Source organism: Eptatretus burgeri, chromosome 2 (genome assembly GCF_056783735.1).
Source record: "Eptatretus burgeri isolate ZD-2024b chromosome 2, Ebu_testis_v1, whole genome shotgun sequence".
In the NCBI taxonomy this organism is placed as follows: domain Eukaryota; kingdom Metazoa; phylum Chordata; class Myxini; order Myxiniformes; family Myxinidae; genus Eptatretus; species Eptatretus burgeri.
In genome coordinates this window covers 13,299,808-13,312,307 of record NC_140962.1, presented here as the reverse complement: position 1 = coordinate 13,312,307, position 12,500 = coordinate 13,299,808, and the positions used below count along the sequence as shown (strand labels likewise).

Sequence of the window (12,500 nt, the reverse complement as noted above, 5' to 3'; positions counted from 1 at the left end):
ATCGTGATATTCTCCAAGGTTCTTTATCTTAAATAATTTCCATATTTCTTGTGCGTGTTTATATTCCTTATCACTTATCTCTTCTTCATAAAGGTTATTATAGAAACTTTCTTTTGATGGAAGTTGTGTTTCTTTAAATCTCATAAATGAATCCATATAATCATAAGGATAAATTCCCTTACTTGTAAGAATTTTCTCTTTACTTTGAATTTCATTCCTTGTTTGAATTTCCTCTCTCGTAAGAATTCCTTCTTTAATCAGAATTTCATCTTTAATCAGAATTTCCTCTTTAGTTAGAATTTCATTCATTGTTCGAATTTTCTTTATGATTAGAATTTCATCTTCAGTTAGAATTTCTTCATTAATTACAGTTTCCTCTTTACTTTGAATTCTCTCTTTAATCTGAATTTCCTCTTTAGTGAGAATTTCCTCTTTTGGAAAGAATGAATTAAGATTTGGAAAAGAGTCCGTGGAGTTTAGATTTGATGCGAGGTAGGCTAGTGGTGTTCCCATAAACTTGTAAGAATCTAGAAACCTAATACGAGTTAAAGGTTTTGTGAATATCATTTTTGAAAATGAAATATACTTTTGACTTGTGTTTGTTATGGCAGAAATATTCCCTGGTGTTTTTGAAAGTTCATTTATAAATAGATGTGTATCATAGTTGGCGCTGTTGTGAAGAAAGACTGGAATAAAAGAAGGTAATTTATAATTAAGATTACAACAGGAATGAGCGGGACCTCTATATTTACCAGTAAGATGACAATGGTCTCTAACTTTAGACTCCTTAATTTCCCCCTCACAAATATGACAGATATTGTTCATTCTAAATTCTAATTTTTCTTCTTTGGTTAATTTCATCGGTTCATTTGTTTCTTTCATTAATTTAGTGAGTCTTATACAATCCTTTTCTAATCGTTTTACAAACTCTTGTGAAGCATTTTTTCCACGATAATGTTCAAGTTTGTTATACTTTTCTCCAACAGATGATTTGATATAATAACAGAAACCACAAGGAATATGTTTTTGATATTTATTTGTATATGGTTCTTTTGGATTAGGAGAAGCAGTATTTATCTTTTTAAGGATACACTCAAAATCAGCGTATATCACAAATGGGTGCATGATAGATTTATTATAATCTTCAAAAGAAATCTTTTCACCAGGTTTAGGCATTGTAATTACAGCTGATTTATGATTACTACAATATTTTGAATGTTGTTCTAATCGTTCTTTTGTATGAAATGAATTAAGACATCGCTTACAAGGATATATTTTGTTTGCTGTTCTGAATACCTGAGAAGAGATTAATCTTGATAAATTATTGATGTATGTGTAATGTGAATTCTTTCCAACACTAAAATATAAAAGATCAATGTGTGTTTCTTCATTTTTATAGTTGTTTGAAATTTTTAATATTTGAACTTTGTTTGTATCCGTTAATCCATATACATTAATAGAAAGATTATTCTTTTTCTCAAATTTAGGAATATCTGTTAGTGGCATTGGGAATTTAAAATCTTTAATGTCCAAGGTATTCTCATATTTCATATATTGTTTTACTCTTTCTGAATTACATTTTGGTGGATGTAAGTGAGCAAGAACAGACCAGAGAAAACATTTATTATCATTGTTCTTAATATTAACAACTGCCTTCTTTAGTTTTATTTCTTTTGGTAATTCAATATAAGAAGAAGCTTTAAGAGGGTTTGATTTTAGAATGTGTATATCTAAAAAGATGATTTTTTTAATATTGAATCCACTTCCTACCACTGTATTATCAACATCCTCCTCTTGTCTTGATAGTTCTTCATAAACCCCACTATTCAAAAAATCTTGAAATGATGTTATAAAATGAAGATCTGTTCTCATATAAGGAGTTTGTTCTTCATCTTGTCTTTTCATATTCATTTTCACTCCCATATAAAACTTTAAAGTTTTCATTTCTTTTAATGTCTTTTTAATAAATTTTTCAACATCGGGTTTCACTATTTCAATTGATTCAGCTATTGATGATGGACCGGGTTCTCCAAATTGAAAAATCCTTATTTTTATATGCCCTTTAAATGCCCCATCAGTGTTTTCAATATAATAGTCTCCCTTTACTTTAAACTCATTTTTCTTGTGTTTTTGTGATTGAAGATGTTTATTATAACTACTCTTCAAAACATCCTTTGAACAGATATCACAATGTTTTCTTTCCAACTCAAGAGGAGATATTTTATGAAACAGATTAAATGTGTGTTTGTTGGTTCGGAGGTGTTTTCTATAATGTTTATATTCGTGATTACAAACATCGCAGTACGTTGTATTCACCATATTTATAGAATAAAACTTTGCTTAAACTAAAATTTTCTTGATGAAAATTTCGTTTGTTTTACAAGGTGAATCTCTGCTTAAAACCATTTTATCCTCCAACTTTTTCACTTAATAAATACAATGTTTCAAGACACAAAAGACAAGTTTCAATCAATCTCTTCATCTGTTAAAGATACTGAGAAATATGTCAAGGATGTAAAATTGAACAAAGATAAATATAACAACTATTGGATAAAAACTATTATGGTAAATAATATGAGTTCTTCAATTTCCTTCAGTGGAAGGGCCTTTAGTATACCTGGTAGAACATCAATTAAAGTATCTCTAACAAAAGTTTCTCCTCTCCTTCTAGTAATATATTCAAAACTAGAAAAAGCAATGAAACAAGAAAAAGTATCAAAGAACAAAAACCTTATGGATGAAGCTTTAGAAAGAAAAGATAAGACCATCTGTAATATGCAAGGAGAAATTTGTATTTTTTTCAACAACCCTAAAGATGTAAATCCTGATGAAATAAAGGATGTTAATATATCAGGTGAAATGACATTTCGTTCAATAGTAGTTAACGATAATTTTAAAATTACCTTTAATATAAAAAATGTTGTCGTTGAATCTGATAATGAAAAAAGTATATCGATATCGATGGTAATATACAACTGAAAGTATAGATGAATTTCAGTTTAAGTAAAGTTTTACTTTATAAATATGCTAGACTTTCCTGATTCTCCATATGACAAATTTGAGAATTGTCCTGCGTGTGAAAGACGGGGATTAAACACAGAGTCAAAAGCCTATAAACAATGTATATTCTGTGATTATCTTCTAATTAATGATAATAAAAAATATAAAAAGGAAAATAATTCTTTTAGATTTACACCAAAAATGAATTACTTTACAAGATTGATTAGAGAAATGAATGTAAAGTATGAGGATGATAACACACCTTTCCTTACAAGGGAAGAAACTGAACGTATAAGAGAAATGTTCAAAGGATTGTTGTTGTATATTATTCATGGATGTAATTTTCAGGGAAATATCAACACAAGATATTGTATAAATAAAATAATGGATTATCTTGAAATTAAACCTGAACTTAGGATAAAATATAGAGTTTCTAAAAAAGCCAATAATAAATTAAATAACCTGTTTTTCAAATATATAAATGAATGATTTTTTACCTATTTGGGAAAATAAGATAAAATTTAACAACCATAAAAATCTCCCAAATTCATTAAGATGTCTCATAGTTGGTTCAAGTGGATGTGGAAAAACCTGCTTACTTTTAAAAATGCTCCTCACTCCCAACTTTTTAGATTATGACAATTTAATAATTTTCACAAAGTCGAGTTTTCAACCAGAGTATCAACTACTCTCACAAGGTTTTAATGCTGGTCTTCAAAAAGAAGATATAATCGGTTTATTTAAACGTCAAAAAAACCTAAATGATTATAACATTGAAGATATAATTCAACTATTTTGTGATACACAGAGATGTAAAAAGAAATCAAATCCTATAACTTGTATTCTTAGTGATAATACGGATGATATACCGTCTCCCCAAGATTTGGATAAATCAAAAAAGAACCTCGTTATCTTTGATGATTGTGTTAATGAGAGAAACCAAACAGTAATGGACAGCTACTACACAAGAGGGAGACATTCTTCTTGTAATTGTATTTATCTTAGTCAATCGTACTTTCAACTTCCTCGTCGTTCCATCAGAAACAATGCTAATACTTTTATTTTATTCAAGTTAAATTCAATAGATATCAATAATTTTTGGAGAGATAATTGTTCTACATTATGTAGTAAAAAGAAATTTGAGGATTATATGAAGCACACGACTGAAAAATATAAATATATTGTTGTGAAACAAGATGAGATATTAAGGGATATATTTTTTGTTTTATAAACAATTACATATATAAATGACAACTATTATTATAAATCTTGTGGGTAAATCTGCTTCTGGAAAAAACTTTCATAAATCAAGGTTCTTGTGTAGTACAAATGAGAATATTGTAAATTTACTTAAAAAACACCCCGTGATACGCATTGTATCAACAACAACTAGAGCAATAAGACCTGGAGAAGTAAAAGGTGAAGATTATCACTATATTTCAGTGGAGGAACATATGCGATTGAGGAATGAAGGTCAAATGTTTGAGGAGGTTTCTCTTGGTACAACAAAATATTCACATTGTAAGAGTGAGTTAAGGAAACTAAAATCTGGTGGTGTTGGGATATTAGAAACTAATCCAGAAGGAACGAGACAAATTATTAAACATCTGAGTGGAGTGAAGATTTTATCATTCGGTTTTGATGTTGATGAAGAAACTCAACGCAAACGTATGAAAAGCAGAGATGCAAGTATTAGTGAAGAAGAAATTACAACTCGCATTAATGTTAATAAAGAATTTGATGAAATATTTAAAGAAAAGGATTTATTTGAACACATCTACTTGAATGATGAAGAAAAGGAAAATTTCCCTGTTGATCTTTACAATTCATTAAATGATATTTTACAATAAATAAATGGATGTAAAAGAAAGAGCAAGAAGATTTAAGGAACATCAAGAGTTGGTTTCAAAAGTTGTAAAACAACAGGAAGACATAAAGAAGAAACGCAGACAGAAACTAACGGGCGAAGAAGCATTTGAAAGAAAACAAGAGAAATTTTTTAAACCACTTTTAAAAACTTCCCAAGAAAAAATGAAAGATGTTTCCACAGTTCCCACAGTAGAATATACTCCCAGAAAGCTCCAAATGTTAAAAGATTTCAGTCAAATGACGGAGGAAGAATTAGAGCATATTGGAGAATTAGAACATGATGAAGGTTTATTTCAACAACTGGAAGAGATTAATCAACCCCCTGATTATATTGTGAATGCTGTTCAAAACAATGAATATTCAGCGGATTCAAAAACCAAAGCAGGACTCATTCCAACAGAACAACCAGCAATATTTCATCTTGTTCAAGAAAAGGTATTGATATTTAATGATGAATTAAGGTTCTTAAGTTCTGCTCAACCCCCTGTTAAACTAACTCCGAGATTAATGTTTCTTCTCACAAAAGATGGAAGACAAGGTTCAACTGTGAAGGATGAATCAAAGTATATTGATAAACCATTGGATATGGAAAATAATGATGATAGAGTATATATTGATTTGCTGAACACTCTAAATTATAAGGTTATTCTTTCTGGTAAAAGTAGGAAGAATGAGAAGGAGAAACACATTATTCAGGCTTTAAGTATCCTTGGTTCAGGTGTTAGTTTTCTTCCAAATGACCCATCGCAATTAGTTAATAGACTGTTATTGTTGTTAGGCAGTCAGAAGGCTGGAAATAACAATTGTTTTAATGAAGCATCAGCCATTTTAGACCAGTTGATGAACATGAAAATAATTAATAAATATCAATATAAAGACATTTTATCTCATATTAAATAAGATGAGAAGCACAATCCTTAGTTTCAATTTCACAACAAGCGACCACACATCTTCATTCCCATACCCACTACAACTTGACACAACAAAAGAATATGAGGCATCTTTATTGTCCATGGAAACTTATAATACCTTATTTAATATAACTGATAAAAATGACAAGTTTAGTTATAATCCCGGAAGTGGATACAAAACGATAACAGTCTCACCCGGAGCATATGAGATTTCTCAAATATCTTCCGAAATTGCTCGTCTTATGAAAGAACAGGGTGATGAACCAAAAAATATTGTTATAAACATTCAAAAACATACTTCAAAATCAACGATTAAAGTTAAAAATAACTACAAGGTTGATTTCACAATTGATAATTCATTTAGAGAGTTATTGGGTTTCTCCTCAAAAAAGATTGAAACTAATGGGACGTTTTACAGTGATAATGTCATTCAAATATCCTCAGGAATAAATTCGGTGTTAATTCACTGTGATTTGATTGATGGTGCTTATAATGATGGATTAAAAACAAATACAATATTTTCATTCAGCGCATACTCAACCCCAATTGGTTATAAATTCAATATGGAGCCTAAAAATTTGGTTTATCTACCTGTGTCAGGAAAAACCATACACAGAGTAAATTTTAGGATAACCGACCAAGATAATCGTGTGATTTCTTTTAATGGAGAAGTTATATCCATCAGAATTCACCTACGTGAAGTTTTTCAATAAATAAATACGATGGTTATTGTGAGGAAGCACGAGTTGGGAAAATATAAAATAATTACAGGGGATGGGATGTTCCTTTCCCCGTACTACAAGGGTGAAGGTATGTATCTTGGTAGAGGATACTATAAACCTCAGAGACAAAGGGGTGTTGGACATCAATTTAGAGGAGATGGGATAATTGATACTCTCATGGGTATTGGTTCAACTATTCTTAAACATAAAGACCTAATTGGTTCAACTGCTTCTGCTGTGGGAAATGTAGCAGGTGCTGTAAAGAGTATAAAAGATGCTCAGAAAGAATCTCATAAATTACAAGCAATAAAAGAAATTAAGAAAGGTAAAACTCAGTTGTCCCCCCAAGAACGACAGAAAATAATTCAAATACTTGGATCAGGGTTTCAAAAGTTTTAACATCTTTTTCCTAAATAAATACAAGTATGGAAGCAATTGATAGTATCTATGATTTGGATGATACTATTATTATCTCAAACTCCACTAAAAAAGAAGATTACTTCAAGGTAAATGCAATAACTGGAACAGACTGGAATACAAATGGTACAAAAAGTTTTGAAATAAATAATCAACAAACCTATTTGAATCTCTCCGAAAGTTTCTTGTTGTGTAAATTTAAATTCACTAAGGCTGGGAATAACACAAACGCTACACTTGTAAATGATTTCTTCTGGAAAATGTTTGATAGTGTGCGATTGTATATTGGAACACAAGAAGTTGAAGCGGTTGATTATGTCTCTGCTGTATCTGAAATGATGAAATTTACACTCTATACATTCAGTGATAGAATGGGAAAGGGGTCTGTCGAAGGTTTTATTCCTGATATGTCAACGGGAACAAACACAGACCCTGGATATATTCAAAGGAAAGGAATGTATAATGATGATACAAAAGCAGAAAATAGTTTTACTGTGGCAGTTCCTCTTAAAGGTATATTTGGATTTTGTGATTATGATAAAGTTCTGTATGGTCTTAAAATTAGATTTCAACTACAAAGGAATGATAATGAAAATAGATTGCTTTTTGGTGTTGGTAATGCTTTTGGTGATCAGAATAAATTTGTAATTGAGGAGATGAGTTGGTATATCAGTGAATATACTCCTAATCTTAAAACAGAAGAGATGTTGAATCGAAGACTTAACTCAAAAAAACCACTCAGTGTATCATACCTCAAAAGAAGATGTCAACACGTTAAACTCAATCAAACTACTTACACGTGGAATTTGGGTGTTCTGGAAGGAAAGCCACGATATCTGTGGATGATTTTTAAAAAGCCAGATGGTGATACTGCGACTGATAAGAATAATGCATTGAGTGATAATGCTAAGGTGAAACAACTTCGTGTTTCTCTAGATGGAACATTTTATCCACGAGATAGATTGGAAATTAATTGGGAAAAAAATGATTTTGCTGAAGCATACAAGTCTTACCAAAAGGTGTGTGAAAGTAATGGAAATAAAGAACCTATTTTGGATATGACAGCATTTAAAAGTTTGTATACAATCTATACGTTTGACCTGAGCGCTCAAAAAGAAACTATAAAGTCTAATCGAGTGGATACTTCCCTATACATTGAAAGAGGAGAGAGTGAAGAAGTTGATACATATTGTTTGCTTTTGGAAGAAACAGAATTGCAGATTAATACAGATAATGGTGTGATGATTAGTCTCACATAATTTTTTGTTAAATAAATGAGTGGCAAAGTACCAACTGGGGTATATGTTAATCAAATCAATCTTCATAAACTATCATCTTGTGTTCAAAATCAAAAGCCTTGTACGATTAACGTTAATACAATTCAGAGAAAAGGAGCAGTAAGAATTGATGTTTTGCTCACAAGAGAACAGGTTAAAATCTTGAATGACACTGACTCACTTAAAATTAAAATGACAAAACCAATGTTGAAAAAATATTCAATAAGAGAGACGAGTGGAGGATTTCTCCCATTTCTAATTCCTTTATTTGCTGGTTTAAGTGCGGTTGGAGCATTGACGGGTGGTATTTCAACAGTGGTCAAAACTGCCAACGAAAGGAAGGCTCAACTCCAGGCTCAAAAAGAATTGGAAAGACATAACAAAGAGTTGGAGAAACAAATTAGTGGAAGTGGTGTAATTGTAGATTTTGCTGAAAAACTTGAAGGTCTGCCTGATAAAGCGAGATTGTTAGTTGGAGATATGCTTTCTTCTATAGCACAAGCAGGTGTAAAATTAACGAAAAGAGGTAATGGATTATATCTTTCTAATAAATAAATGAGCATTGATGAGTGGTTGAAAGAATTTGGAAAGAATACAACATCAAATTTACAACTTGCCAAATATTGTAAGAAATTAAAAATTCATAATGTGGTTATTTGTATGAGAGATGAATTAACAAATGTGTCGAAACATACAAAGAATATTATTATGAACTTAGAAGATAATGATGGGAACGGTTCTCATTGGGTTTGTATTTTTAATAGTCAAGACAAATATTATTTTGATAGTTTTGGTCTTCCACCACCTGTTGAAGTCATAAAATTCTTACAGAATGGTGTTTATCAAACATTTCAAGTCCAAGAATTAAATTCCAAGTGTTGTGGTCAATTATGTCTATATGTGTTATTTCAACTCAACAAAAATAAAAAATTTTATGATATTATTTTTAATCTAATATAAATGACTTATGTTGGTAAAGATGGTTCTATCTTTGGTGTATCTCAAGAACTGGATATTGATTTATCAAATTATTACACAAAGGCACAGGCTGAACGACATAAATATAATATAAACAAAAATATTAACATGAAAAATGTTTATAAATTAAAAAATTATCCAAGCCCGACTGACGCGAATGACTTGGTGAGATTAAGCGATTTATCACAATATATATACTTAAATAAAACGGCTGTGTATTCTAAAGATACAGAAGTGTTGATATTATCTCCAGGTCATACAGAATTCACAGTTCGAATTAAAATAAATTTTTATAAAGAAGGGCGTATCGTTTGTATGAGAATAGAACAATGGGGGTATGATATGAATGATTTAGGGTATAATTGGTCATTTAAAATTAACCTCGAAGACCTGGAACAATTAAATCAGTCTCGTAAGGAAGAATATTATCCACTTGGTATCGAGAATGAGTTTTGTGGAGCCACGATTAGTAAACAACAAATAAAAGAATTTAATAAGGGTAAATATAATAATGGTTTTGCCCTTGTTTATCTCATGAAAACAGAAAAAACAGGATTATATATAATAAGTAAGGAAATACAAAATGATTTAACTATGGGAAGATGGGGAGGTGTTTCGTGCCATAATATTATTCTAACATATATTTCTAATACATAAATGACAGCAAGAAGGCTTCAAGAAAATTATCATTTCTGTGTCCAAGCATACCTTCAAGAAAAGGGTATTCGGTATTTTAATAAATATGTTCTACAACATAAGAATGAGGTATTTTCAATAAAAGATTGGCATTATGCTGATGTTGATAAACCAACAACTTTAGATTTAATTAGAATGTTAAATAATGAAAAAATTATAAGGTTAAGAAAAGGTAAGGCTCTTTTAGAAATTCAAAAGAAATTTTATTGGTATCCTGTTGTAAAAAAATTATTTTGGATACAGGAATAACAAGAAATCCTGATGAATATATGTATAATATTCTATGGGGTGTAAACGATTCAAGTATAGTAAGGGATGAGGAAGGAGTTGAAGAAGAGAGGGAAGAGGAGGAAAAGGAGGAGGAGGAGAGAGAGAAGGAGGAAAGAGAGAAGAGAGAGAGGGAGGAAAGAGAGAGAATGAATAAATATCAAAATATGGAAACCAGTGAGATTCAAAAAAGAATAGAGGTATTAAAGAAATTAACTTATCTCACCAGGGAGGAATACAAAGAATTAAAAAGTCTATTTGCAATACTTTCGACAAGACTATCGACATCGAGAAGACATGTATTTTTAATTCAAGTTTTTCTTAAATAAATGGAGGAGAGAGTGAAGCCATTTCTAAGGATTCTTTATGTTTTAAAAATTAAGATTCAAATGTGCATGTTGGCAACTAAAAAGGTTTTTGCACTCTGGACAAATTTTTTTCATATATAAATGAGTTATTGTCTCAAATGCTAAAACAAAACTAATACTAAAAATATTTCATATATTAAAAGTAAAAATAACAGGGTTATACAAAAAGGTATATGTTCGGTGTGTGGTTCAAAAAAAAATCAATTTATCTCCAAACACAAACTCGGAGGAGATATACAAAAGTTTTTATCAGGAAGTAAATTTACAACTACTGGAATACCAGGGGAATTACATCTTCCAGGTTATTCTTTCTGTGGTCCAGGCACAAACTTAGATAAAAGATTAGATGAGGCAGACAATCCTAAATCCTGGAGTAAACCAATCAATAGAGTTGATGAAGTGTGCATGAGACACGATATTGATTATGGGAATACCACAATGTTGGAAGAAAAGCATGAAGCCGATAGAGAAATGTTATATAATTTGTCTCTGATACAAAATCCAACCTTGAGAGAAAAAGTTGATAGGTTCATCGTGAAGAAGATGATTAGTACTAAATTGAAACTTGGACTTGGAAATTCAAAAAACTTATAGGCTCTAATGATGCCATTAAGACTGAAGAGCAATTAGCTGATGAATTACATAAACCAATATTCACAAAGTTTCAGAGAAGGAAAGTTTATTCCAAGGAAGTTGATTATATCTGGCCTGCTGATTTGATTGAACTCAATAATGATAAGGGGTACAAGTATGCTTTAACCGTTATTGATTTGAGGAGTATATATGCGTGGGTTGTCCCTTTAAAAAACAAAACAGGTAATACTCTTATGTTAGCTTTTCAACAGATATTTAATAAAAGTAAGAGAAAACCTAAGAAATTGTGGACTGATGAGGGTAGAGAGTTTTATAACAAGACATTTATGAATTTTCTAAAAAATAACAGTATTACATTATACAGTACCTTTAATGAAGGGAAGGCAGTTGTTGTTGAACGTTTTAATCGTACCTTAAAAGAGAGACTATATAAAAAATTCACACAACTCGGTTCACAACAATGGTCATCTTTTATTCAGGATATTGTGGATAAGTATAATGACACGATTCACACGTCAACGAATATGAAGCCATCAGAAACATTTACAAAATTAAAATATGAAAAAGAGATTAATGTCAGAAAACCTAAGTTCAAAGTTGGTGATATCGTAAGAATATATAGGTGGAAATCTCATTTTGAAAAGGGTTTTACTGAACGATGGACGAAAGAACTTTTTAAAATTGTTGATGTAATAGATACAGTTCCTTGGACTTATAAAATATATGATTTGGAAGGGGAAGAGATTTTAGGTTCATTTTATTCACAGGAATTACAAAAGACAAAACTAAGCAGATAATACACCTTTGTGGACACTCGAGGGCCAAGTCCGAGGTGTATAACAGTATATAATGTGTGTCAAGGGGGACGTTCTTAGATCTGTGAACCCCAAACACAGAATCCTCAACTGAATAGTCAAGGTTTAACTTTTGTTTGTGTGTGTGTGTGTAATGGGAGCAATAGGTTGGCGCTTCACTCCCTCCTACTATACACCGTTGTGGACACTCGAGGGCCAAGTCCGAGGTGTATAACAGTATATAATGTGTGTCAAGGGGGACGTTCTTAGATCTGTGAACCCCAAACACAGAATCCTCAACTGAATAGTCAAGGTTTAACTTTTGTTTGTGTGTGTGTGTGTGTAATGGGAGCAATAGGTTGGCGCTTCACTCCCTCCTACTATACACCGTTGTGGACACTCGAGGGCCAAGTCCGAGGTGTATAACAGTATATAATGTGTGTCAAGGGGGACGTTCTTAGATCTGTGAACCCCAAACACAGAATCCTCAACTGAATAGTCAAGGCTTAACTTTTGTTTGTTGATGTGTATGTGTGTGTGTGTCCCAACCCTCACATTCAAAATCTCAACCCCAATCCTCACATTCAAAATCTCAACCCTAACTCAA

The 12,500-nt window shown here is 31.2% G+C and overlaps 1 protein-coding gene across 2 annotated transcripts in view; it reads left to right on the top strand.

Moving 5' to 3' along the window:
* Window positions 1-12,500, top strand: part of SPTBN5 (spectrin beta, non-erythrocytic 5) — a 325,418-nt gene that overhangs the window by 127,817 nt on the left and 185,101 nt on the right. The window lies entirely within an intron of this gene.